Source organism: Octodon degus, unplaced genomic scaffold, assembly GCF_000260255.1.
Source record: "Octodon degus isolate 3935 unplaced genomic scaffold, OctDeg1.0 scaffold00141, whole genome shotgun sequence".
In the NCBI taxonomy this organism is placed as follows: domain Eukaryota; kingdom Metazoa; phylum Chordata; class Mammalia; order Rodentia; family Octodontidae; genus Octodon; species Octodon degus.
In genome coordinates, this window is record NW_004524717.1 from 4991892 (window position 1) to 5018785 (window position 26894).

At 44.2% G+C, this 26894-nt stretch overlaps 1 long non-coding RNA gene across 1 annotated transcript; it reads left to right on the forward strand.

Moving 5' to 3' along the window:
* The first annotated feature begins 607 nt into the window (after positions 1-607).
* LOC111812765 lies at positions 608-26314 on the forward strand. The gene is made up of 3 exons (XR_002818175.1): positions 608-787; positions 20107-20198; positions 25202-26314. It is a non-coding gene; the product is annotated as an uncharacterized LOC111812765 (long non-coding RNA).
* Positions 26315-26894: the final 580 nt, after the last annotated feature.

A 26894-nucleotide genomic window follows, 5' to 3' on the forward strand; every position in this document is an offset into this window, starting at 1 on the left:
CAGTGGTTCATTGTTCACGTCTCTGACAAGTGAAAATGCGGGTGACAAACCGTGTAGCGTCGTCGGTTCTTACACACTCACATCCACGTATGTACCTGTGCACAGGAAGAATACAGAATGACCGCAGATATCAATAATGATTACCTTTGGGTGAAATGAATGGGAATTGTGGATTATTTTCACTGTTTGTTTGTTTGTTTGTTTGTTTTGGTCTTTTCTGAACTGGAAAAAAAAAAATAATGTACGACTTGAAAATCGTGTGAAGCTTGAGAAACTGCAAAAAGAAATAAGCGTCCTCAGCCACACAGAACCAAACTCCATAGTTGAAACTCACATGCTCTGGAGAGGAGACAGGCAGGCTCTGGAAGGGAAGGATCCCTCCCTGTCCATATCCAGGTCCACCCTGGGTTGTGGCTGCTCTAAGCAAATGGGCAAACACATCTGCTCCCTGGCAGCGACGGATGAACACGACACATCACACGTCCGTCCGTCCGGCGTGTGCAGCCCCCTGTGACTCGGGATGTGGCCTTGGGGTTGCTGGCCAGGCCGCCCCGCCCCCACCCCGCAGACCCCCGCCCCCTCGCCCCGCCTGCCTGGAGCCCCAGCTGGCACTCAGGCTGTCCCTTTCCAATCTGCCCCATCGTCCCGAGTTCCCGATTCCCACGGGAAGAGCTCGTTGCCATGGCTACGCGCCCCCCTTCCACCCCAGGGCCGCAGCGCTCTGGCCCACCTGCCTCCATGTTCTCTGGGCTCTCGGAGGGAGGGAGACGTTAATTAAGGACATAAGGTAAGAAAGGAAACGGATCCGGAGCTTTTATGGAACGCTCTGGTAACTGCTTTTCCCTCCTGGGCAGCAGGGCCTTGGCCAAATGCTGTCTGTGGCTCAAGAGCGATTGGATGGGGACGCCAGACGCTCTGCTTTTCCTCTCAACGTCTTCCAAGAACCCCGCGGCAGTTCTTGAAGTTTCTGGAACGCAGCGCTCTGGAAGGAGGCCGTGGCCTCTGGGCTCTTGCGGTCTAGATTGAAGCACGGAGGCAGGGCGCAGGGCCCAGCTGGGGCGAGGTCAGCAACGCGAGACCCCCGCGCCCCCACTGCAATCCCACCCTCGCTGGGCTCCCAGCCCCGCGAGGACCCACCGAGCCGGGCAGGACAGGTCCACAACGCCAGCCCCTTGGGATGGTCAGAACCACACCACCGGCCACGCCCAGAGCCCGCCCCTCCCCGCAGGGGGATGGGCAGCGGCCACGTGCGAACATTGGCTCTGGCGACAACGCCCTAGTCCACGCCCCGGAGGGCCACGCGGGCTCCGCAAAGTACACTCTCAAGGCCCTGCGGCTCCTGTTACTCGCCCCGCCCCGGGGTGGCTGTCCAGGGAAGGGCTCCAAGCAAATCACTGACTAGCCTGCAAACCCTTTCATCTGAGCAGCAGCGCTTTGATAAATGGAGTCGCCTGGCTCTGGATCCCTCAGCTGGCACCGCGAATTTCTGGGTGCCTGCTGGTTCAGATGTGGGGCTCCTGAAGACCCAAACTCCCCGCACCCAAGTCCTTTGGGTCTTGGAGTTGGAATGAACCTTAGAGTTGCCCACAGTCTGTTTCCTTCCAGTGTCTGTGTAGCCACCCACTCCAACACCTGGGGCTCCCTTCAGTTCCACCCTCTCTCTCTTGTTCCCCATAAACACAAGCGTGCCCTTCGCCCACACACACTTCTTCCCTGCCCCACCATCATCCAGAAAAGTCATCCCACCCAAAAGGCAAAAACAGTCAGTTCTCAGATAGCTGTCCACTGGGCCCAGGAGGGGAGTGCTGTGCCCCTGCCCAGGCTGAACCTGTGCTTGGACAGTCCCAGGCATCCTAAGGGAATGGCACGTAGGAAGGATTAGCTATTTCATTGAATAATTGCACATTAGTACTTTCACTGTGCTCGTGATGAAATTACTCTGGATATTAATCCTTATGCTTGAGGGCAGTGATGGTGAACCTTTCAGAGCTTTCAGTGCTGTAGCCAGCTGCTTCACTTATGCCACAGGTTTGCCACCACTGCTTTAGACTGTAAGCTGATCATCAGCTGGGGTCAGGAAAAATTTCCCCAACTCCTGCCAGCCTCCTCCCCATCCTCATCACCCCATCTCCTGAGCACATTGTTGCATGTTGAGATTTACAAAACTGGTTCAAGACCGTCAACCTGGATACTTCTGAGATGGAACAGCTCCAGTCTTTGCTGGAGGAAGCAAGGTGAGGAGGGGCCCCATGATCATGGACTGAGAATCTGCCTTGGACTGCTGGTCTCTAACATGGCAGATACAAAGATGATCAAGGCATGGCCCTGGCTTTTTTCATAACAAGGAAAGCTGAAGAGCATGGTTAGAAAGTGATATTGTTTCTGGGACATCAGGGCCAGAGATACCCTAGGTGTATCAAATTACCTCGAGGAATCCAGTCTGGGTACAAGTAGAATTTCCATGCCTGTTACCAGCAATGAATGAGGAATGGGGCCATTCTGCCCGTCTTTCTCTGCAGAGGGCCAGTAGACCAGGCCAGGGCTTGGTAGCTTGGTTTCTGTCTCTGATTCTGATCCTTTCTGTTTAAGATCCCAAAATCTTCAGACACTAGAGATATCCAGGAGTCTCCGTGTCCCTCAGAAGGATCTAGAGAGTTTAACCTCTCCAGAATGTATAGTCTGAAGCTATGAAGCACAAAGAAGCAGGTATCCCCAAGAGTCCACTGTGTCATCACTTCTGCCCTGGCCTTGTGTGACTGTCCATGTAACTCAGCATCCACACTGAGATTTCTCAGCAAAGAGGCATCATTGGTAGCTACATAGTCTGTTCTTGAGCAGATCAGATGTGTTCATTGTCTCCAAGGATTCACCTCCAGGGACACTGAGGCAGTGAGACCACAGTTTGTTAGCTCCTCCCTGATGGCCCCCCAGCTCTCCACCTCCTCCTTGCGCTCTGAAGCTCAGCCCTTTCTGTGAATATCTTCCCATGCCTCCGCCCTTCCCCTCAACTCTGCTCATTTGCTCCCAGGCCCTGAAGCCCCTGTACTCCCACTCTCTAACCCTGGCTCAGCCTAGCCACTTACTTTGAGAGTTGTGTGCAGAATACTGAGTGATAATAGAGATGGTCATCAATAATGTTCACTGAGTGAGTGAATCTAGGATCCATCCCATGAACCAATTGTGTGTTCTATCCCTAGAAGCTTCTCGGAGCTGTTCACTTATTTTCTTGGCCTTTCTATTTCACTTGTTGGAGTTCCAGAGGTTCTGTAGCCTGAAACCCCATGTAGACCCTTGGTAGAGGATGTAAACTTAACCAAGAACAACATAAAAATGAAACAAAGGACAACTTGGCTCGAATCCTCTCAAGACTTCTAAACTTTCTTTTCCTCCAAACCCTCTCCCTCACTGGACACTTACTATTTTGTTTATCACACTCTCTTTGCAGTAAAACACTGCCCCTTCTTCCAGTCTGTGTTCTGGAGGGGAGGGGTGCTTCTGTACAATGTCCTGTGTGCAGCCTACCCACAATTTATGACCTATGCCTGGGCTCTTACATGGACTGGTGAGAACGTCCCTTTAGAATTTTGTGTTTGGAGGCGAGATAATCAATCCAGACTTTCTTCATGGTGACAACTGTTGAATTGTATGGAAGTTAGTGGTGGCCTTGTTTCCCCATCAGATTGGCAAAACTAAGGACTTGCAGGGGTTGAGAAAACAAGAAGGCAGATAGAGAGAGAACACCAGAACAATACATAGGATTCCTGGTTCTGGATGGTGCACAGACCCATAGCCATGTGCTGCTAGCTTTTATTTTATTTTTTAACTTATATTTAAGTTGGCTTCTGCCACTTACAAAGATCTCATGCTTTATAAAATTAACAATGTTCCCCTGCTATCCCCTTCCTTCTGCCCTGGCTAATGTCTCTTCTCCCCCTCTCTTGATTACATCCCATGCTGGTGACCCTTGTTTTATGTGATGCCACCTCTCAGATCTTCAGTCATTTCAGCTATGTATTTGCTCATACTTTCCCAAAACCAAAAGCAAGACTCTTTCACCGTAGTCCCTCCTCAACTTCTGCCTCCTCCCTCTCATTCTAGTCACTCCTCCGTTGTCTCACCTGCAACTTAATGCCTGGTCTACAGCTGCCAACTCACATCCTCTCAGCTTCCTAGTTTCCTGACACCACCGTCTTGATGGGTAGTGCATGGCAAAGATATCCCTCCCTTGAGTGCATGCTGCTTGTCTGTAGTACCTGGTGTCAGGAAGCACCTCCTCTTTTGGGGAACTCCCATTTCCTTTGGTGGTTTCCTCTTGTTTCTTGCTCTAATCTGGAGAAGCTGGACCTGCAGCACGGTACCAGAAGCAGTCAGAATCTTAAATTCCAGAACTTTCCAATTCTCTCTCTTCATAAAACTCCACCCAGCCTTTGCACTCTCCTCCTGCACTGCTTACTGAGGGTTGACTAAACTAATGAGATCACTGAAGCTAAGGTATTAGTGAGTTATTTCAATATTTTGACTATAGCTTCCAAAGACTTAGCTCAGTGTCTTGAAAATCAGGATTTAGGTGGGAGGGCTTGGTGGATAGCAAAGATGGGGTAGCAGAGGAAAATGTGATGCAATGAGTCTAAGAGTTTTTATGACATATTTGTTTCATGTTTTTACTTTAATGTTAATTGTTTTCTGATTGTGTATTTTCATTTACTGTTCTACTGATGTACAAGTAAGTACCAGTGCAGAATCTCAGTGGCATATAATTGCTAAGATTTGGAGGATTTTTTGTTTTTCTAAAGTAAGTCTTTTATTCCTCTAATTGAGAAGTGCTGACTCAAGAAGCAAGTGTTATAGAAACAGGAGTACTGTCTCCCAACCCAGCAGCACCCAGGGGAGAAGGAGAAATGTAAGACCCAAGTCTTGCTCTCAGAAAGCTGGTAAGGCCATTAGGAAAACAACAAAGGAATATTTAAAAATTAAACAGAAACAGGGCTGGCCTGATAGCTCAGCAGTCTAAAGTGCCTGCTTAGGCAGACCACAGCGGCTGGGGTTCAATCCCCAGTGTACCATACTGGCCCCACCCCCAGGGTGTGCTGAGATGGCCATTGAGACTAGAGGTGGTGGCATGTTCCTGTAATCCCAGCATCTGGGAGGCTGAAATCAGGAGGATCACTACAAGTCCAATCTACATAGTGAGACCCTGTAGACCTTGCCCTAAATACAGAAAAATTTTAAATAACTAAAAATTAAACACAAGCATTAGTGATGTGAGATTATTAAGTCATAGGGATAGCACTTTCTGTGGAACTTTGGAGATCTTTCTCTGCAGGAATAATCAATGGAAGCTTTCACAGTCTGGAAAGGGTCTTGGCAGTGATGCATGTCCTGGAATTGGACAAACTTTTATGTGAAAAATGGAAATGTTATAGCCAGAAAGAAAGAGAGGCACAAAGGAAGTCCAAGAGCCCATCAAGTCCCAAGCTTAGGACAGAGACCAGACTGGATTGAATAAGGGAATTGGGGAGGAGGCACAGTAAACTGTGCTGAGCACTAGATATCAACATGGCAGAAGTTAGGTATGGTGGCTCACCCATATAATCCCATCATTGGGAGGCTGAGGTCTGAGGATTGCTGTGAGTTCAAGGCCAGCCTGAACAGCATAGCAAATCCCTGTCTCAAAAAGAGAGAGAGAGAAAAAAAAAGCAGGAACACCAAAATTTTTGTCTAAGAATTTCTTATCTGATGTTTTGAGAGAACATTAAGAAGACATTGTGAGAAAAATCAGAAGAGAGGCAGTCGTCCTTATGTTGCAGCTTGTATGGAGTATAGATGTGAGACACCATAGTCACCTCATTGCTTAGGATCTCTAAAGGTCTAATGCATCCCCTAGTAGAAGATAAAGTTGGGGCCATATTTGGAAAATTTGAATTGCAAGTGAAGCAGCCAGACTTTCAATGGTTCGCTGTGCTACAATAGGCACTCTGTGGGCAAAACAGTACCTCAAGTCCTCTGGGTCTCTATTCCCTCTAGAACACAATCCCTACGTAGCAGAATAACCCCTAACACAACAGGTGATTTTTTTTTAGCAGTTTACAAATGTGACTGTCTTGAAACAATCTTGAGGCTACTTGATGCCTTGTCACTTTATACTTGGCACAGTGACGATCTGACAATACAATGTCCCTAATCAGAGAAAACTTTGAAATGAATGAATAAATGAAAGGATTAAGGCCAAGAAAAAGTAGCCCAAGATTTGCATTGAAGAGGAGATTAAAATAGATTGTTGCTAAGATCTCTTCCACCTCTAAAACTTCCTTGCAATGGGGTTAGGTGGGAGAAGGCCATTTGGTTTCCTAGCAGTGTCTTTTTGAAGATATCTGCTCCCTACCCTCCAAAGCTTCTTATAAGTTACCACCAAACTTCTCACAGCTTCAAGAGGACAAGTCCTTCATCATGGCCAACTCCCTTCCTCAAATTGCAGAGGAAGCCTATGCCTCCTGGTTCTTTAGGGACAACAGTTCTCAGATCAGGTTAAAATTGCGGATAAAGCTGATCCAGGGTTAAGTTTCAAAGAAGCACATGACAAGGAGAAGAAGCCTTTACAGAAAAGACACTGTCTGTGATGGGACTCTGCAGGAGGCTGAGGAGCCCTGAGGAGTCACTGAACAAAAGTAATTACGCTGAGCCGCATAGAGTGCCAGGCTAGCCTCTCAGCCCAGGCTGAGTCCTGACTCAAGGTGGGTTGCTTCAATTACCTGGTCATCTTGATGAATGGGCCCTGTGCTCACTCCGGAGAAGACAGAAAGAAACTAGCCATAGATTGATCACTTGTGGCATCACTGAATGGAGAGTGATTGGAGCGGGTGGCAGCTGGAGGGACAAATTCACAGAAGCAGAGGGAAACCTAAAGCCATCAGGCTATTATCAGGGGAAAAGCGGGCAAATATAACAGCAGGGGCCATTGTTTTTAGGTTGATATGCATAGAGGTAGTGATCATCAAAGTCAGCAGTGTAGAAATGGACAGAGGAATCAGTCCTCCCTCAGAACTGCCTAGCTAGAAGGCCCTACAGAGAGCCCCAAACCACAGAAGAGGGTCTCAGAGGCAAAGGGAGGGAGGAACTACAAAATGGGGTGAGGAAAAGAAATGAGAACAAAGGACAGCTCCTAACAGCTTCCAGGAGATAAAGCAGGGCTCAATCCCAGCTTTGTCCAGAATTTTAACAACTACTCAAGTGCAATATCAGTACTGCTTTACCCCCAAATTGGTGTGTGATTTGTGTGTGTGTTTAAAGAAAGACAATTTTGTATGTGAGAAATGTTAGTAGGTGTGCAGCATTTAACTGTAATGCCATAGATGCTTGCTGAATGAACAATAGTAGCTAACTTAATGCACTGCGAGCAGTAGGCCAGGAAATGTGCTAAATGCTTTGCATGAATAATTAAATTTAATCTACAGTCATTCTATGAGGGTTTTCAACCTCCTTTTTAAGGATTAAAAAAATACTGAGGCTTAAGTAATAAAGACAGTTGTTCAAATAAGTACATTGCTCAAGTGACATATGGATGAAGGAAGGGGAAGAAGCAAGAGAGAAAGAAAGGCAGGAAGGAGAGAGAGAGGGAGGAAGAAGAGAAAGTGGAGAGGAAGGGAGGGAGGGACATTTTAAAAAGGAGCTATGAGAAGTCACAGAGTTTCTTTTGAAAACCATGGGATTTCACAAAAATGTGCCTGACCCACCAATGCACTTTAATTTTCCCTCACCATCAGGTATTGAGTCCCACAAACGGTTGCAGAAACCAGTTCAGTCTCACATGGGACTGAAAGAAAATAAACAAGGCAGGATTTTAAATGAATGAAGGCTGCGGACTGCCACAGCACTTAGCTACAGCCTGGAGACCATGGCGCAGAGAGAGGCTCATTTCCCAGGTCTCTGATTGTCAGGAAGTCATTCTGTGAGTCTCATACAGGCAGGGTTCATCCTGAATAATGGGGGAAAGCCAGGGAGGACTGAAGGGAATCCTGAATGGGAAAGTACTAGTCAGATGACCTCACCGGAATGGGTGATAAATGGTCTGCCCGGGACGGATAGGCAGCACACAACTTTGAGACTAAGCTGAAAATAGTTGCAGGAGCCATGCTGTCCATAGAATGAAAACAAACCCCTTGCTTAGAGGAATCACAGCTTTTTCTGATGCTGAAACTTGAGTACTTTTTTCTTGGCCAGGAGGATCCTGCAATGTCACAATCAACAAGTTGATGCCAATGTCGTTGGATGCTGACAGCTAGACATTGGGCGTTTCACAACTAGAACCTCAACAGTGTGGCACATCTGACAGGAAGAACTGTAGTACAAAATGAGCTGATAAGAGCACAGGACCTGTACTTGGCTTCACCATTGTCTTTGGGTTGAAAAGTGCAAGCCTCAGCTGCCGGCTGGCTGGCCGTTGACCCATTTTTCAGAGTCGCTGGGCAGAGCCCCGCGAGTGTTAGAGACAGACCCTTGGTGCTCCTTTGTGCACCAGGAGCTGAAATGCCTTTATGCAGCCAAGACTACACTGCGTGCACCAAAAGGCCCAGCTCTGTTCATCCCTGCTGATAATAGCCACGGGGGTGTTGTTCCCATTCACACATTCAGATTATGAAGCCGAGGTGCAGAGAGGAGGGGCATGGGGAATAATGCCTCCTTGAATGCCAAATTTCCACAAGTCCTGCTGCAGTCACCCCTGCTGCTGAGGCTGTCGTGGCAGCCATGGTCACTCCTCCAGAATCTCTGCACACTTTTCCCAGGTTGTGAACCCAAGCTTGGCTGTGGCCCCTTTTACAGTTCTCTTTCAATTCAAAACCAAAGCAGCTTGGCAAGGTATAAAGAGCCCTTAAAAAAATCAAACACCCAAACTATGTCACTAGATCACAGAGATGACTTTGGTCCCTTCCCTTCCCTCTCTACTGTCTTCCTTTCCTCTGTTGTGCCCAGAACAAAATTCCCCTAAATAGGCCACTTGGGACTTCAAACTTACAGCTCTGCCTAGCAGCAAATGTAAGGGAGGGCTTTTCTCTGAAGCCTCGCTCCCTGCCTAAAGACAGGCCCAACCAAAGAACACAGTTATCCTCTACTCCGGACTCTGTCATTTCGCCAACCAAATAAGATTAATCTCAGATTGCAGGTAGGAAGAGCAGAATTGGTTCCACGCTCAAAGCCCAAGCAAGTTCTTCTGTGGCCTCTTCACTCCCTGTCACAGTTTCCCCTTCCTCTGAGACTGTCCACAGCACCTACTTCCCACCCCTCCAGCAACAAGATATTTAAGCGTCATCGATCCAGCTTTGCCTTTGAGTTTTAAACTTCATGTGACTCTGCTGGTTGCGTGTGTTCATACATCCATGTTTCTTTTCTCCTGTTAACCTACTGTCATTTTATTTTGTAGACTCAAATTATCAAACTTTTAGGGTTGGAAATATAGGAGACACTTCCAGATCCTCATCTCAGTCCAAGAAGCTAATATTTGTAATTCCAAAGTTACGTTATTGGAATCCCATCAAGTTGATTCCAATCTACCACTTTCAGTGCAACTCATGGTGAACATAAAGGCACTAAATTATATTTTCAATCATCGGGGAGTCAAGGGACTCCATGTCCAGTCATGAAGATGGCTTTCCGGAACCAAGAGAGTGACCCAAGGCCTCACCCGGTTTTATTCAGTAGGGGAGTGGCTTGAGGAGGATTGGCTGAGAATTGTGGGAAGTAGGTGACTACTATGAGCTGAGCTAGGTGTGTGGCCTCAATTTACCTCTGCGATATGCAGAGAGGATATGCAGAGAGGATATGCAGAGAGAGTAATCTGCATTATATAGTATCTAATGTTTTGGTAAGTCTGGTGCTTCAGCTTTGGTATAGCCTTTCAAGCCCCAGGAAGTCATAGCCTCTGTCTCAAGGCTCAATCCCAGCTGGCGCCGCGGAGCATTAGCTCTACCGTCCTGTCTCAACCCGGCTCACATTAAAGAGCAGCAGGTATAGGTTACCAGGGAAACACGCAAGCCACCTTCAAAGACTACCACCAGCACCTCAGTTAGACCAATATACATTGCTTACGGCCAATTGATGGATAAACAGAAGTCCTAGCCAGCTCTGTGCATAACAATACAAGGAAATAGGGTCAGGCTCAGTCAAAATGGAGACAACCGCTCTTCTTTCAAGGAGAGCTGCTCAGGTGGTCCTCCACAAGAAATACAATTCTTTTCACTCCTGTACTGACTTCTTTCCAATGAAATATTCCCAAAGTACTTATGGTGTCTTTTGCTAAGACCATGAGAAGTTCTGAGGTTAGGATAGCATGGCTCCAGAGCTCAGAGAGGTCACTCTGTGTTTAGGAGGCCAACAAGAAGTTGGATAATTTGCACACAGGCACATAAAATGCTGACACAGGGGGCTGTGGAGCCAGAGGAAATCATGGTGAAGGCTGAACTGAGTTCAGCATGATGCAAGTGAGTGAAGACAGATAGTGATATTGCAGTGCGTATGACATGGGGCCCAGGGAGGAGATGCTGCTAAACTAACCAAAGGCAACCAGGGGAGTCACAGCAGAAGTCACTCCTTCCCTTGAGGGCCTGAGCTGACATTCCAGAGACTAGAGTTTTCTCCTAGAGATAGTTCCAATCCCACTCCAACTTCTCAGGAACAGCTTGGACCACTCCAGGCAAGTCTTGCTTTCCTGAGGCTCTTTGTCCATCCAGAGGTTCCTGTAGCCCTAGCTACACAGAAGACTAGGAAGGAAAAGAGCAAATCTTCTGAAGGTAGTGGTCTGAATACTACATTACCTCTGGGCTGAGCCTCCTCAGTTCAGGATTTTCGACTTGAGTGGATACTCCTGCCTGGGGAGACTGAGGGGCTGCCCCATCTCTCTAGAGACACCCTTTCTGCGAATGGGCTCTCTGGGCCAGGTAAGCAAAGCCTTTCTCCTTTCAGTTCAACTTGAATTGGCCACGTGGAAGAGAATGCTCCAGGTCCAACCGGCCCCCATTGTGCAGCAGTGAGTATGGCTCTGGGTTGCTGCTAGGCCCTGGAGTGCAGGTGACCTCGCCCCCTCTCTCTCTTCCCCTCCTCTCCCTCTGGGACTTTCTATTGCTTCCACCCTAGGGGCTACCAGTCTTGTTTCCCCACCCAGGCTCCTGCCTTGATGATGATTAGCCTCCAATACCTCTTGTTCTCTCTCTCCCTCTCCCTCTCGCTCTCGCTCTTGCTCTCCCTCTACCTCTCTCTATCTCTGTCATCCATACGGCCTTTATTTCTATCTGCTCATCTTCATCTCTTTGTCTCCCTCTCTTGTTAAGTTCTTTATACCCATGCCTGACACCCTCAGATTTTCAAACCCAGGTCCACATGGCTGATCTGGCACACATGTTCACAGCCTCGGCCCATCAATGCTCTGACCCAGCCTCTCCTCCTCCAATCTCCCCAGGAGATGAGGTAGCTGTGGCTCCACAGAATTCCCACCATGGTGCACAAGGACACCCCAAAAGAGGCCACTATGTGCTCATGATCAGCTGCACAAGGCAGCCAGGAATGGGGGCACCTTACATCCCTGCACTTGGATCACCTCCTGCTTTCATGCCACAGAATGAGCTGAGGTGGGGACTGCAGATCTGAATTCCTCCTTCCACAGGAAGGAGAAGAAGGAAAGCATTGCAAAAGACAGGAAAGAAAGAGGAGACAACATAGTAACTTGAAGCCAGAAGAAGGCAGGGAGAGAAAGAAATGATTTCACATCTATGCAAAGAAACATCCTTTCTATGCAGAGGTGCAGTGTGCTTGGCCCGGGTTGTTTTTGGTTTTGTTTTCTGTATCAGGGATTGAACTCAGGACCTTGCACTCAGCAGGCAGTGCTTATGCCACTGAGCTATCTCTCCAGTCTTGGCCCAGGTTTTAGTGTTGTCCCAGCAGAGAGGATCCTGGGAGAATCTCAGGAGATGAATCTAAACTCACCCTACATGTAGGGTAAGTGTAATGATTCCATCATGGGGAAAAAATTTCAGGACTGGTCAATAAGAGGGAAAAAGGGATTTATTGGGCAGAATTTTAAAAATGCACACTCAAAGAAATAAGAGTGTGGGCCTTTGGGAGAGCACCAAGTGCATTATAGTTCTAGGATGGGCATATCTGTGAGAAACCTGAAGGGCAGACGTCAGTGGAATTGGTGAGTGCAGAAAGGGATTTGGGTTTTCAGGTCCAAGGCAACAGCTCTTCTGGCAAGGGGAAGGGGAAAGATCCATTTAGAGGAAAGGTTTATTTTACAGATAAAAAAAAAAAAAAAGGAATGGGAAAGCCCACTTACAGGTAAAAGGGAACTGTTTGGGCTTATTGCATCTTGGGAGAAAAAAATAAGGAAAGATACTTTTTAAACTGAGCATGGATCTTGCAGCTGCATTCTTTATTTTTAAATTATGATTCTCTTTGTCTCCTTTTTACCTGTCTTTTCCCCCCAGTTCACCTCATTTCATGTCCAGAGACTTTGATCCCTTCTTCTCAGTGGAGGCAGAGGGGTGGAGGGCTGCCTTCCTAGGGCTGCTTCAGGTGGAGGAAGGGCCTGGACCCCTCCCAGCCAGGGATCAAAAGTCACACTTGATCTAAAGGAGACAAAGGAAGATGGATTCTGTTTGATGAATAATCGTCATTTGATAGTCTAGAAAGGAGGACGAGAATAGAAGTAAGTCACTGACATTCCAACTTCATTTCATAAGCATGTTAGATAAGCAGGCACTAAAAATTAAAAATAAAATATTGATGAACAGTGACTACAAAAAGTTGTAGAAGACAGACAAAATTAAGCAGCATTTGCCATAAGCCTTTTATCTTTATATTAACCTGATTTGTCTAGGTTTTTTGGCAACAAATGCAGTTTAAAAGCACAGAGAATCCTCCCAGTTTGCTCATTAAGAAATCCGAAGCCCTCCTGTTTAAATTATAACAATGAAAAAATAAAATAAAATAAATTATAACAATGGGCAAAGAATACACTAAATAAAGCTATCTGTACTCTCATGACCACTAGGCCATTTGTTTTCCTTACTATAGAGCCTCTCTAGCCTTTGTTTTGCAGACTTTTTATAGTGACTGATTCTAGATCATATAAACATGCAAAACCTGAAATAAATAACAGGAAATTAGCTCATACCACAAAAATAGCAAAGCTTAGTAGTTAGAGTGTTTATATAGTCATTTTTTTAAATTTTATAGGCACGTCTACACAAGAAGTTAATTTTTGCCTCAGGGGTATTTGAAAGTTTATTAGAATATCATTATGGGAATATTTTAAGAGAGGCCAAAGGACACATTTTTTTAAGAACTAGTGGGGCTGGGAATCATGGCCTCATACAGCTATAAGTTAAGATTTAAGTGTAGGTGGGGACAGTCAGTAGGGGCTGATGCAGCTTGGAGTCCCTTTTTATATCTAACCTAGTTTTTATATTAGTATTACTATTACTCTGATTTTTGTAATACTTTGCTGGATGGGTGTTTAAGACCAAGTCAAAGTTAATATACATATATGTTTTGTCAAGGTCAGTTAAGGTTCCTCAAAGGCTACTTTCAGAGCCCTGTGAGAAGCCTCTTCTCTCCACTAGTTTTTCCTCCATCAGTTGTGTCATTTGCCAGGATGGATCATGGTCTTGCTTGACCATATGGCTTTTTCAGTAAAGCACAGGACATACATTCCTTTTTTTAGTGACTGTCCAATCTTATAAAGTGCACATTTGTTGACTCCTGTCCTCTGGGGTCCAAGTATCCCCCTGCTTGGGAGAATGCATGACTTTCCAGAGTTGCAGAATCCTTTCAGAAGGATTCCCTCATGCCCTGGGTACTGGCCGACTTTGGAGGGAAAGGTCAGGATGCTGTCTATATTCTAAGCACAATTATTTTTGGCCTCTAAATCTTAGTTGAACACTCAAGAGGTCAGTACACCAGTCTTGAAGTAAGAGCTATAGTTTTTAATCTTTGCTACTATAATTCTATCTGGCCCTTTAAATATAAAATATGACGGGACCATAGCCACCTCTTCTATAATCACGGTCAGCATTTGTATTAGCAGCACTGTCATATGTTCTCTGTGCTGTAGGTGATGGTCTACCAGCTTAATCTACTGCTTAGTCTTGTCTTTCAGAAGTCATATTAATGTCAGCAGAATGTTAATAGATGACAGTTATAAAGCTTTACAAGGAAATTTTTATTTTTTTTAATGTATTTAGTACAGGGTCTATAGGGTCTCACTACACAGACTGGACTCTTAGTGATCCTCCTGTTTTCACCTCCCAAGAGCTGGGATTTATTTTCAAGTGCTGGGATTATAGGGATGCACTCCCATGCCCAGGCTCAATCACTGTCTCAGTGTGCCCCAGGGTCAGGGCCAGCACGGCATGCTGGGGATCAAACCCCAGTCCCTGCATCTGCCTAAGCAGGTGCTTTAATCTGCTAAGCTATCTGGCCAGTTATAAGGAAATTTTTAAATCAACAGTAAACAGCATTATAAGCATAACAATTATGATGACATTAATGTACTAGAACCATTAAGTTCTTATTTCTTTATCTCTAAAAATAATTTAATTTCTCACTTTAATGCAAATAACTTGTCAATAGATTAACTTTATCCAATTATTAAAATATCAAGTGGTATAAACAAATTATCATCTAAATTTTTTTAAAAATAAAATACCCTTTTTACCTATTTTACTTTACGCATGATTAATCATGAGCATGACACTGCTTGGACTGCATAGGACTTAGGTACATCTACTTATCAGAATAAAATTAAGAACACAGAAATGTAAACCTGAAAATGTCTTTTATTACAAAAAAAATTTTGCTTAAAGACACATGATTGGTAAGGTGTTTTTCTAAGTTTTATATTTGAGAAGGCTTATACACTTTTTTTTTTTGGCGGAACCAGGGATTGAACTCAGGCCCTTGTGCTTGCCAGGGAAGCGCTTAGTCTACTGAGCCATCTCCCCGGCCCCAGGCTTATACACTTGAGGAATATAAATGTATTCAATATATCAAGAAGTTAGGAATAGTTAGCATCATAGCTATACACCAATCTTTTACATACATTAAATTAGTCTTTACTCTTCAGGTAAAATTTAGATTTCTTTAGCAGGTTTATGTAGTATAGCAGCATGACCAGAGTCAGCAAATACCTTCAGACTTCCTAAAAGTTAAGGAAACTATAACCACAAATAGACTCATTACCTAGTTGATAACTGTATTTCTTTTACAATTGTTTTCACTTGTTTATTCAAAGTCAGTAGATATAGATCATGTTTTAAACAGCAGGACTGGATTGTATCAAATTTAAAGAACAGAAATGCCAACAAATTTGATCGTTTTATATGATCAAAATATATTGTGCAGTTAAGAGCACTTATTATTTTGTATGTATTAACATTATGTAATCTTCACTCTATAAACCTAACATTAAAAGCTTAGACTCACAGTATAGATAGATAGATAGATAGATAGTAAGATAATAGTTGTTTAATGAGTCAAACTGATTATTGAAAACATTTCACAAGTCAGCATTTAAATAAATTTTAAATCTTAAAACTCACTTTTTTAAGTAACCAAAAACCTAACAGCAGAAAATACGTGAAATTATCTTGAAAACATACAAAGCTTTGTTGTTTTTGTAGACTTTTAAAATTTTTATTAGGGCATATTTGCAGCACATAATTTGATATTCATTGTGGAGAGTTGATACATGTGGATGACACATCTTAATTCTTTTTATTTCTCTTCCCCTTCCCCTTCTATGTAAATGTAATCAATAACATTTTAATATCTTAAGAAAAGCTTACTGCTTTATTTATAGAAAACTCTTTAACCTTTTAATTAAAGCCAAATTAATTACATATAATAATAATTATTATTATATTTGTTGGCGTGGGAGATAATAAAGGTTAGGAAAAGTGAAGAAGCTGTCATCGTGGAGAACCTGAAGCAAGCTGGTTCAAGCAACTGCTCCTTCCCCCAGAGAGGGCAAATGCCTCACAGCTCCACAGCTCCGAGGACTGCTCCTTAAAGGAATTCTTGTATAATTGCTCATAGAGAATTATAGTGGAACTTTTAGTTCTCAGTAAATTTAAGAAAGCCATCTTAAATCTTTATATAAACTTATGAAGACATTTAATTATTCAAAATCTATTATTTATAAACTTTAAGGAGCCATGAATATTTGAATTTATATCTAACAACTGATAACTCAGATGTTATGGACATTTATAATCCTCAATCTCATTTGTATTTATTTATTTATTCTATTTTGTATTTAGGACAGGGTGGACAGGGTGGACAGGGTCTCACTGCATAGATTGGACTCATAGTGATCCTCCTGTTTTCAACCTTCCAAGTTCTGGGATTACAGGCTTGCGCCACCACGCCCAGTCTCAGTTGACGCCTTAGCATGCCTTGGGGGCAGGGCCAGCACCGCAGGCCAGGGGATCGAACTCCTGGCCCCTGCATCTGCCTAAGAAGATGCTTTAATCTGCTGAGCTATTTGGCCGGTGCTCATTTGTATTTATTACTTACATATTCTAACACTTACTTTAGATTACTCATGAGAACCACAGCATAGCATAGTTAACACTTTTTTTTTTTCAGTACCAGAGATTGAACTCGGGACCTTGCACTTGCCAGGCAAGTGCTTATCCCACTAAGCCATCTCCCCGGCCCTGTAGTTAACACTTTAAGATATGTACATCTCACATATATATAATGCTCTCTCTACATATATATAGATATAGATATAGATAGACATAGATAGATAATCTCAAAAGAAAAAACTCTTAAATTATTGTACACAGAAAACAATAGACATTGTATTTGTAAATCAATTTTTAAGATAAATATTATCTTGATTGGCTGACAATCTGGGTAAAATACGTTAACAACTGTAAAGACATCTTTCCTTTTCTCTTACCAGCCAGTTTAAATTGATTCACTGTTAAACATGTAAACAAAACTCCTTTGGGCTAATATCACGGGTGTCCACGTATCCATAAGCCAACTCAGAAATATACATATTAACCTAAATCATATAACTTTTATATTACCAACTTTAAGGCTTTTATTTGCAACTTTTATGTAAACCTTCAGCATAGTGGCTTTCACCACCTGATGTTTTAAGTGCTTTTGGTGACCCTTCACTGTTTGTTTAATTGTGTTTTTATGAAAGCCCTAACAGAGCCAGAAGTCTATAAAGGTAAGAAAGGAAGAGAAATTGATATGAGCTCAAAATATTTTTAAATAAGTAGTGTACATATTTAACCCATTGTTAAAAGCACACTTTAGCATGCAGACAGACAAGAAAACATATAGAACACGTAAAGCAATTACTCTAAATCAGAGAGCACTTTTGAGTACATTGGCCATGCTGGATATAATAATCTCTTTTTCTTAGTTTTAGGTTTCTAAGTACTGACTAGTCAGTTAGAATTTTCCCTAGGGGATATCATTTAGCACTTGTTTCATGTAAATTGTAAAATATTTTCTTTGTTCCAAGCTGCTCTGAAAACTTTTTTTTTTCCTGTTACTTAACACTACAGATTCATAACCAATAAGAATCGGAAGGGGGAAACTGAGAAGGGCTACAACTTGCAAATGGGATCCTTGTTCATTCTTCAGCTTTGTTATAAAACCAATGTTGAGGCTTTGTCTTTATTATTTTTTAACTAACATTTAAAGAAATATAGAGAAAAATCAATGTTTTAAAAATCGTCTATTTTACATCAGTCTCAGTTTTGTAAAGTTAAACTTGGCAGGGACATTTTGGAGACAGAGACTGAGTTACTCATAATCATGTAAGGTTCACTGCATGGTTTCTAGATCTTCCTGTATACTCCTGAAGAGAAATGGAGAAAAAGAAGAAGAGGAAGAAGGAGAAAGACAAGGAGAAGGAGAAGGGGGAGAAAAAGAGGAGGAAGAGGAGAAAAAGGAGGAGAAGGGGGAGGAGAAGGAGGAAGAAGAGGAGGAGGGAAGAAGAAAGAGGAGGAAGAAGGAGAAGGAGGAGGAGAAGGAAGAGGAGGGGAAAGAGGAAGAAGAGGAGGAGGAGAAGAGGAGGAGGAGGAAGAGGAAGAAGAGGAGGAGGAGAAGGAGGAGGAAAAGAGAAGGAGGAGGAAGAGGAAGAAGAGGAGGAGAAGCAAAGGGTGGGAGAAGGAGAAAAAAAGAGGAGGGGAAGGAGGAGGAGGAGTAAGAAGGAGGAAACAAAGACAAGACAGGATTCTAGGGCCCCCTGCCTAAGCAGTGGTGCTCCTCATTTTCTGTCATGACTATTATAGAAGCCCCAGCCAGTTGTGCACAAATTCTCCCCAAGGACAGGCAATACCACCAATCTGGCGTCACCATTGGTCTTCCCCTACACACCAGCACAATATAGGATCACCCCCTGCACAGTGCTGCCGCCAGAAAAGAGGGGTGACTGGAGGGAAGGGGAGCCAGTAGCTTGGTTATGACCTCCATTTTCCTCCTCCACCTCGCCCCACCTCAGGTGGGGGACAGGAATTGTCCTTGGGGCCCCGAGAAGCCCTCCTGAGCCCTCTAGTTCCCACCATTGCTCTCGAGCCACCAGCTCCCAGCTCTCCCACTCACTAGCATCAGAAAAAGTTAAAGGAGTTGAATTTGCTGACTGACAAAAGCCTCAGAAAGAAAGACTGGAAAGTGCAGGAAGGGAATGGTTTTAAAGAAGAAGAAACGCAGAAAACCAGTAGGCTCCTCCATAGGCTCTTCAGGTCCCCAGGAGGGTGTCTACTCTCACTGGAACCTGCACCCTTAGGACCTGGACTCAGCCACCTGAAAGGAGAGCCACGGCAGTAGATGGACTGAGTTCGTGCCCTTTGCTTTGGAGTGAGAGAGGAGAGTGAGAAAGAGAAGAGAGGATTAGAAGAAGGTTTGGAGGATCTCCTTTTATCTGAACTGCGCAGGACCCGAAGATGCCTGTTTCGGTGGAAACGGCTTCCTCAAGTGGCACCAACACTGGTTCTCTCTGTTCCGTCTCAGAGCTAGGTTTCCCATCCCAGCGGCAGGAAAAGTTTAGCTCAAGACACCCAACGGTTCTATCCTTACTGGCATCTCCCTGGTGGGCAAATTTTAGCTCCATCAGACCCAGGAGCAGGGTGTGCGGGCCCCAGTGGGGCTGCTGTTCTCTCAGCAGCGTGTGCCTCTCAACGCTTCGTGCCATTTCTGGATAGAAGAAGCCTGTGTCTCTTGTCTTTGCTGCTTTTATTTATAGACCCTCATTTCTATAGGGAGTTGGGAGCCTTTAACCGCTGGAAAGGAAAAAAAGATAGAATCCGAGACTGCAAGAGAAGGAGAGCAGAAGGGAGGAAGGGAAAGGAGGGGAAGGGTAAGAAAGAGGAGGAAGACTGGGAGGGGAAGGAGAAAAAGAAATCAGCTGTATTTCAGGGGGCGCGTGTGGAGGAAGAGAGGAGGACAACACAGAGCCTCCCGCAGGACTTACTGGAGCTGTAGCCTCATGCCTCTTCCCTTCCAGCCTCCCGCTCACCAAGAGAAATGTCACCGGAGAGGGTGCTAGGAGGCCCCTGAAACAGATGAGAGCCTAAGCCTGCGAGACCTGGAGCGGGAGGCTGCTGACTCGCATCATGGAAGAAGAATTTTCAGGTCTGCTCAAGAAGAGGCATGGGAGGATTTATTAGCCAGAATTTGTAAAGGACACATGCATTCCAGGCTAGGTATATTTGTAGGAGATCTGGGGAACATGGAAACCTGTGACTATGGGAAGAGTTGATTCAGTTTCCTGGTGCAAGGTGACAGCTCTTTCTGCAGGAGGAAGGGTGATGGAAAAGTTTACTTCACAGGTGAAGAAAGATGGTCTATTCACAGGTAAAGGAGAAAAAAAAGAAGAAGAAAATGTTTAACTGGGCTTGAGGAGCCAGGGATTTAGATCAGTGGTACCTGGCAATCATGAGGTCTTGAGTTCAATTTCCTGTACCCCAAAAGAAAAATAAAATAAGCTGAGCTTGTGTCTTGAATCTGCTGTTTTCTTCTTTTCAAAGTATGAATTTACTTGTCTCCTTTCTATGTATCCTTTTCTTTTTTTTTTTTTCTCTTCTACCTTAGGGCCAAGTGCCGCTCCCTGGGTGTTGGACAGAAATGAAGTCACTGTGAGGGGAGGAAAGAGGAGCGTGTCCTCCACTGAAGTGGCCCTGAGTGTGAGTCCCAGACTGGCTCTAGCAGGCATCAGCCATGGGCGGAGGTGGGAAGACGCCAGCTATGGCTGAGCAGGCCCAAGGCTCCAGGAATTCAGAGACCAGGCCTCTAAGTGCAGGCGGTCTGTGTTATTCTTACCACAGACCAAAACTCTGTCCCTTTGGAAGGGTTGGCTCTGCAGCTGTTTGAAAATCCCTTGGTACTTGGAGACAAATGATCCAAGTCAGGCTGTGCTAACAGGTCCGTTTTGGAGCCAGAGGGAGGTATGACAGATGTGGGCCTGCCGCTCAGTGCTTGGCCCATCCATCACCGCCCAGTGAAAAATCCCATGGGCTTCCAGACTCTCTGACAATATTGTTTACATTAGAACATGACTGAAACTTTGAGAAGAGAGAGAAACACTCGCTCTGGCCCCATGAACTGCCTCGCCCGTGCAGAGGCAGAAAGGTTTCAAGGTCTTGTCCTGTGTGGGTGGAGTTGGTTTCCTGTCAAACTGTCCCTGAGGAGATGAGGAACATTCTGGAATTTGGGAACCACTTCAGAAAGGCAGGAGGAGAGAGTTACATGGCTCCACACACCTGTCATGATATGGTCTCCACCTGGCTTAACACATCCCCTCTCAGAAATCTTGTGCATTCAGCCACCGGGGCTGCTGACAGAGAAATATTTTTCATTTCTACCTCAGACTCTCACAGCTCAGATGCCTTTGCCCAGCATAGTGAGAGAATGTAGTACTTTGCACTGGACCTGAAGTACCAGAAAAGCCCTAGGGAGCCCCAAAGACAGGAAGAAGGGCTGACACAGAGGTCCTGGGAGAGAGGGTGTCGCCTGCTGCAGCTGACAATCTTGGCTAAAGAAAGATTATGCACCTGTTTTATCTGCGGAGAAAAGCTGCAAGTTATGACTGTTTTGCTCTGACACGCCCCATTAAATATTCCTGGAATCCAAATGCAAAAGGAACAAAATAAACCACTTTGAAGTTCCAGGCAAAGAGTGATCTGGCTGGGTGGGGTCCAGGTACAGCTGAACATTCGGGCAGCCAGGATCCTTCCCCTGCTGCCTTGGGCTCTGGTCAGGCGGGTCATGTCTGAGTGGGGTGCTGCTCCGGGGTGAGTCTGGGCCTCAGTTTATACTCAGGTCCACAGAAAGTCGGGGCAGTAAAAGTAGCCTACACGGAGCCCTGGTGCCTACCCTGGAGGAGGGAAGAAAAGTTGCTGACTTCCTGAGAACTCAGTCTGCCCTGGGCAAAAGCAGATCCTGATTCAGAACACACAGGCTTCCTGCTATAAGTGCTGAGGATGAATGAACTCAGTTCTCACAGTGAACCTGCGACCTGGGCATCGAAACTATTCCATACTGAAGATGGAAAAATGGAGGGATGGTGCAATGAAGTGTCTTTCCCAAAGCCCCCAGAAAGGAGACAACGGCTCAGGATCTGAGCCCACAGCCTGGCTCCAAAGACCCTACCCTTACCTAGGATTGCTGCTGTTTCATCCACTGTACTCTGAAACCTATTATTTGACCCCAGAGATGTGTGCCAGGCCACCTCCTTGACTCCTATGGTTTCTCGCACCCCTGGAAACTTCTCCAGGTCCTGTGATTGGCTTTCCCTCAGGTCACAGCCCTCCTGGCTGCCTGGACACAGCCTCCCAGCTTGGCCAGGGCCCTACAAATCACCTCTCAGCCTGCTTCCTGCAGTATTTCCTGCCTAGAGACAGGAGAGTTATGCAAAATTTGATTGTCATTAAAAAGCCAACAAAGCAACAAGAACCCAGGGTTGTTCTTGGGGTAGTTAGTGCAGCACCCCCACTGAGCCCAGGATTCACTGGGGCTCGTGGTTCACTGAAGTCCTCCCTTGTTTGAGGGAGCTGAGAAGGCAGGACACCCCCACCAAGGCTCAGCATCAGAAACCTGTGGACCTCAAGAGCTGGAGGAACGAGGCAAGTGCTCCTCTCACTGCGTGGAGATCAGACCCCACTTCCTCCTGCTCCTCAAGACTGTCTGCCTTTCCCTTTTCCTTTTGACCTGAGAAAAGACCTCCTTCACCCAGACTTACCTCACCCTGACTGATGGTGCTTATGTTCCCGCATGCTTCAGGGCACAGTGTCCTTCCTCCCGGTAACTCCCACAGCCTCCTTGCTGTAACTGAATGTGTATTTCCAGAACACAAATCAGATGAGACCTCAACCCTGCTTCAAACAATTTTGAGTCTGATGAGGCCAGCAGCACAAGGGAAACAGCCATTATACCTTATGGTGTCATGTGCAGCCCTTTGCGGTACAGCCTAGTCCCCTGGCCTTTGCTTTACTTTATCTAACCAGAGCAGATTGGTCCTCAGCTTGGTATTCATCTTCTACCCATCATACAAAGCCCCATCAAACATCACCCATGTCTAATTTCATATACCTCTCCAGGAATTTTATGGTTTGTGTCTAGTTGTACCCCCAAAACCTCATGCACTCATGGAGTTTTCTCAGAGGTGTTTGACTCTAGAGTATGAGACTGATTCATAGTACAATGCTGGGGTTAAGGTGGACAATTGCTAGACCAGTTCACTGACTGGATTGACACTGCCCTAGTCTCGATAGACTGGATACCATATGAGGGATAGAAGAGGCTAGTCTCCCAGCTTTGCTGCTCTTGCTGTCTTTCACTGCCACAAACTGTTACCCCTCTGCCTTGGAGCCATTTTTATGGACTGAAATCTTTACAAACTGAGCTAAACAAAATTTTCCCCCTTTAACTTTGTGTGCCGTCAGGTATTTTATCTCAGCAATGAGAGAAAAGTAACTAAGGTGAAGAACATTTCAAAAATTCCGTTGCACTTTCTTCTTGGTATAACCCTTACATCACATTCATTTATTTAATTATGTATCTCCTCCTAGTAATGCTCAAGAAATGGTGACTTCATCTCTGAACTTCCAGCAACCAGTAATGGGTTGTAGTACACATATTTGGAGAGAGAAACACATTAAGCCGATATCTTCGTTAACCAATGAGATGAGCCCATTCTTTACTTAGCTATAGCAGAGAACACACTGGGAGAAACCAAACTATTCTGTGACAAGGAAGAGAAGTACCCTGAGGTGAAGAGCTGCCAAAAGGAGCTGGAGAGACAGGCGTGGAGTCCGCAAGGATCTGGCAGTCTCAAAGGCAAAGCCAAGCCATTAACTTCAAAGTAGCTCATGCCAGCTCTGCCCAAGGGAACCCACTCTGCCTCCTGACCCTGCCTCTCACACTGAGTCTTAAGCCAGCCATTGGCATCATCTCCTGGAATGACAAAACCAGCCCCTGGGCACCTCCTCTTTGTAAAACCATAGCAGGTAGGCAAAGATTATCCCCACTGCCATGGTTTCAGCCCTGTAGTGAACAGCAAGCATCTTCCCTTCTCTGCAGTCCCCACCTCAGATCCACTAATCTAGAAGTTATTGCAACCACTGTGAGTACACTCATCACTATAGAGAAGGTGGGCTTCTAGTCAAATGTATTCAAATCCAGTGCTCTCTCAGCCTACATCTCAGTTTTCTCATCCCCAAAGAGAGGATGAAGAGCCATCTCCAAGGGGCTGGGTGAAAAGTAGAGATGATAGACATAGAACCTCAATTAGCAAACAGTAGGTGCTCAATACAGTAGCTCTAGGGTTCAGTGCCCTCCTTGCTTTTCCTTTCAAGTTGATGAAGAGCAGCTAATCATCTAGCTTGTGAGCTTAGTCAGAAAGAGCTAAGTCCACCTGTGAACATGGCACACATGACAGGAACACGCAGGCTATTGTGCAGTAGGACAAGGTACATGTAAGAAGAAAATAAAGCCATACATATAAATTTAAAAAACTAGAGGGCATTTAGAAGGATAAGTAACAAAATATTAAGATTCTTGGAATTATGAGTAATATTTTTCTTTTGGTTATATATTTATCTGTTTATTTTATTTCAAAAATGAGCATGCCTTGAGTAACAATAAGGGAAAAGTTAAACCACATGTTACAGAAATCTGCACGCAATATGGTCCCTAAATTCAAAGCACCATCTGGGACTTTCATGTCAAAGAACTATGGTTTACAGCTGCAGGTGGCGGTGGCCTCCATGTGGAAGGAATTAAGGTAGCTGAGCACATCCCTGCCTTAAGAAGGTCCCTGTGTAGATAAGGTACATGTCCTCCTAAAGTGGAGGCTTCCCTAGAGCTGCCTCTCAGCAGAGAACCTTGCGAAGTTGATGCATTATTTCTGAACACAAATTACCCATTAGGTGAGTGTTATGTTTGGGCTTTATTTTTAGAAATTAAGTTACACCTTTAATTCATTTGGTGAGCATTAGCCTTAGAACACTGCAGGAAAACAAAGTAGTTCAAATTCTTGCTTTCTTGTAGCTTTCTATTTTACAAATTTGCATGTTATTTGGCTTTCTCAAAGCAAGAAATACCTTACTGAGTGAAAGCTGGTTCTAGCACCACAACTCTCCATTTAGTTCAGGATAAAGCTCTGATGCCTTTGCCTCCTTCTTTGGCACCAGCGTGCTGGAATGTGCCAGAGCAAGGGAGGTGATGACATTCTGTGTCTATGAAAAGCATACGGGGCAATTTCAAGGGCTAGTTTCTCACCGGGCCTGCTCAGAGTCAAGGCAGTCGACTAAATTAACTCTTGACAGCCTTTTCAGCTCTGCAAGTCTATCAAATTTATGGTCAAGAGGCATCCGCTTTTAAAATTGTAGTTACTTATCCTTCCATGAAGAAGAGATGGAAGAAACATTTGGTTCACATTAACATAATAACCAGCCGAAGGCCAAAGAGTCAAATGAGAATTATGAATCATAATAAAAATAATGTCTTTAAGAGGCTAAGTGATTCTCTAACAAAGACTATCTAGAACCTATTTACAAATGGAAATTTTACAATGTAGTTTGTTTTGAAGGTTGGTTTAATGACTGCTTCATTACATCATCAAGTCAGGTTCTTTTTTTCTTTCTACTCTGCTGCCTCTAATATCTTGCTTTTCCCTTCTTGGTCACAGAATGGCTGTAACAATTTTGAACCACCACATCCTCAAGCAGAAACATCCAGAATCCTAGTTCTAATTCAATCATTGATGAGAAGAATAGACTTAATGCAAAATGAATAATGGATCCCTGTCTGGATCTGGAGACAGAGCCTTCTTGCTTCACAATAATTGTCCTGATGTTTGAACAAAATCAGGGTCTGATAAGAAGGAAGAAGGGAGGCTGGGACAGTGGGATGGTCTACTCCAAGAGCTGTCCCAAGGCACATACAAGATTTATAACTGATAACACTGAAAGACACCAGAGGAATTCATTCATGGTTCCGGGAGGGAAGCAATTCAAAGCTGAAAGGCTGTGCCAAGCCAAACTAGGAATCAAGTTCATTCTGGGTAGGAATCAATCAGAAAGTTTAACTTACTTAAATGTTTTGAAAAATAAGAAAGTATTGGGGGATGTATTCCGTCAGAGTGAAACAGAAATTCAAGAAAGAGAACTACCTTAGATCCAGCAAGAGTGAGCTGAACCAAGGAGTGCAATGAAAATAAATCTGAGCTGAAAGTTCTGCAGCAGGTCTAGAAAACAACAGGCCAGAATTAAAATAAGCCTCAAAGGACTCCATCACATATGCATTCAAAATGCAAGTGGATGTTGTCATGTAATTCTATGAATAGGAACCTCAAAATTATGGATCAATTGAAAGTATATATTCTGTCAACAATAACAAAAATGGCTAGAAATTTCAGAGAAAATAAGTAACTTCAATGTCATATCACAAGTAGGAAACAGAATCAAAAGTGACATGGCATTGAGCAACTGTTCATATGAAGAATGCATTTTGGCTATGAGGTTTATTAAGTTTTCTGTCCAGTGGTTCAGGGTAGTAGAATAAGATTTTATTTGTTTTGCTAAGGATCTACTCATACCTTTTCTGGTTTAATCAGTACATGATATTTATATCATTGTAATTTCACAAATGCTATGAATTTTGATGTGCTACTTTATAATCCAACTATTTATAAATTTGAGAAGATTAATTATGGTCATACGGAAAATGTCAAGGTTACAAGTATTGAAGATTTAATAGTAATATTACAGCTGATAAGAGTTGAGGAGGGTGAAGAAAAAAGTGAAAGTGTACAAATTCTGTATTTATTTGTTTTTAAGTTTTTTAATAATTTTATTGAGAAACCAATAGCAGTGAGACAGTTTCAAAACCGATTAGTAGGACAGTTTCAATAATTAACACATTGCATATTGTTGTCTTCTTAGTGATTATTCATAGTAGAAGATGCAGACATCATATCCTTTCCAGATACTATTAGTACAAATCTTTCTATTCATCGAATTTAGAGAAAGTAGCTGTATATCTATCCTATTTTGAATATACAGATACAAAATGGTCCTTCCTTTGTATCCCCTTTTTTTGTTTAGTTTTGTCAGAGAAGGGTAACCCATTATCATTTAAATATTGTACGTGCGTGAATTCAGCAAAATATTCCAATATAGTCCAGTAGTCCATAGTAGTAGTGGGTTTTCTGTAGGCCTCGCAATGTCAGCTGTATTTATTTGGAGAAGGAAGTTGATACATACATTCTAAATTTCCTGAATTTAGAAGTAAAGATTTACTAAAGACCAAACTATAGTAGTAGCAGTGAACACTCAAATGCTTTAATTGAGACCTTTAAATACCATTTCATACTGAATAAG